This window comes from Branchiostoma belcheri, unplaced genomic scaffold (genome assembly GCF_001625305.1).
Source record: "Branchiostoma belcheri isolate BF01 breed outbred unplaced genomic scaffold, Haploidv18h27 scaffold9, whole genome shotgun sequence".
Taxonomy (NCBI): domain Eukaryota; kingdom Metazoa; phylum Chordata; class Leptocardii; order Amphioxiformes; family Branchiostomatidae; genus Branchiostoma; species Branchiostoma belcheri.
The window spans coordinates 1333-3566 of NW_017804575.1; positions in this window are offsets into that span (position 1 = coordinate 1333).

A 2234-nucleotide genomic window follows, 5' to 3' on the forward strand; every position below is an offset into this window, starting at 1 on the left:
ATTATATAGTTACTCTGCTACAAGGTGTTAAACACATGAAGGTGGAGACAAGTTACGGTACAACTTCCCGCCATGTTCTTCAGTTTAAGACGACATGACGTCAAAACGACGTCGTGTGCGTTACTTTTCTTACTAGAATATCAAAGTATGGAGTCTTCTAAAGGAATTGAATGTCATTGCAAGTTGTAAAATTATATGGTTACTCTGCTGCAAGGTGTTAAACGCCTGAGAACGGAGACCAGCTACTGCCACAACTTCCCGCCATTTCTTTTCAGTTTAAGACGACATGACGTCAAAACGACGTCGTGTGCGTTACTTTTCTTCCCAGAATATCAATGGACGTCACGCTGACAAGCGGACTGAAGTGGGGTGCACATATTAATAATATCACAACTAAGGCGAAGCAGACATTGGGAGTGATTAAACGTAATCTGTGGGCATGTCCAACTAGAGTAAAATCAATTGCATACACGTCACTTGTAAGACCGAACCTAGAATACGCTGCGACAGTATGGGATCCATATACAAAGAAAGACAATGACAAATTGGAAAGGGTACAGAATCAAGCTGCAAGATTCTTTATGAACAACTATGTAGGAGGTGGTAGTGTCACGGAAATGAAAAGAAACCTACAGTGGACCTCACTGGAAGACAGAAGAAAGATGTCTAGACTATGCATGATGTACAAAATGACTGATAAACTGGTGGATGTCCCAACTACTAAGTACCTAATACCAGCCCAGAAGAGAACAAGAAATAGCCACGCATTCAAGTACCAGAGTTATCAACCAAGGATTGAGGTGTTCAAGAATTCATTCTTTCCTAGAACTATCGCAGAGTGGAACTCACTGTCACCAAGTACAGTAGGGGCATTGTCAATAGATAGCTTTAAACAATGTCTAGAGCTAGAAGTTCAAGGGTTAGGTGTAACACGTCGATCGGTATAATATAGCCAGCTGCCGCCGCGCCGCGTGCCTGCGAAGCTGGTGTGTTACGCCGAAAGGTGGTTATACCGGCTATACAGATACAGAATGTATGGATCATTGTAAAGGGATTGAAAGTCATTGCAAGTTCTAAAATTATATGGTTACTCTGCTATAAGGTGTTTAACACCTACAGGTGGAGACATGTTACGTTAAAACTTCCCGCCATTTTCTATAGTTTTAGACGACATGACGTCAAAACGACGTCGTGTGCGTTACTATGTCTTACTAGAATATCAAAGTATGGATCATTGTAAAGGGATTGAAAATCATCGCAAGTTGTAAAATTATATGGTTACTCTGCTACAAGGTGTTAAACACCTACAGGCGGAGACAAGTTACGTTACAACTTCCCGCCAATTTCTATAGTTTTAGACGACATGACGTCAAAACGACGTCGTGTGCGTTACTTTTCTGAATAGAATATCAAAGTATGGATCATTGTAAAGGGATTGAAAATCATCGCAAGAAGTAAAATTATATGGGTACTCTGCTACAAGGTGTTAAGCACCTACAGGCGAAGACGAGTTACGTTAGAACTTCCCGCCATTTTTCTTTAATTTAAGACGACGTGACGTCAAAACGACGTCGTGTGCGTTACTATTCTTACAAGAATATCAAAGTATGGATCATTATAAAGGGATTGAAAGTCATCGCAACTTGTAAAACTATATGGGTACTCTGCCACAAGGTGTCAAACACCTACAGGTGGAGACGAGTCACGGTACAACTTCCCGCCATTTTCTTTAGTTTTAGACGACATGACGTCAAAACGACGTCGTGTGCGTTACTTTTCTTACTAGAATATCAAAGTATGGATCATTGTAAAGGGATTGAAAGTCATTGCAAGTTCTAAAATTATATGGTTACTCTGCTGCAAGGTGTTAAACACCTACAGGTAGAGTCGAGTTACGTTACAACTTCCCGCCATTTTCTTTAGTTTTAGACAACATGACGTCAAAACGACGTCGTGTGCGTTACTTTTCTTATTAGAATATCAAAGTATGGATCCTTCTAAAGGAATTGAATGTCATTGCAAGTTGTAAAATTATATAGTTACTCTGCTACAAGGTGTTAAACACCTGAGAACGGAGACCAGCTACTGCCACAACTTCCCACCATTTCTATTCAGTTTAAGACGACATGACGTCAAAACGACGTCGTGTTCGTTACTTGTCTTACTAGAAGATCAAAGTATGGATCATTTTAAATGGATTGAATGTCATTGTAATTCTTAAAATTATATGGTTA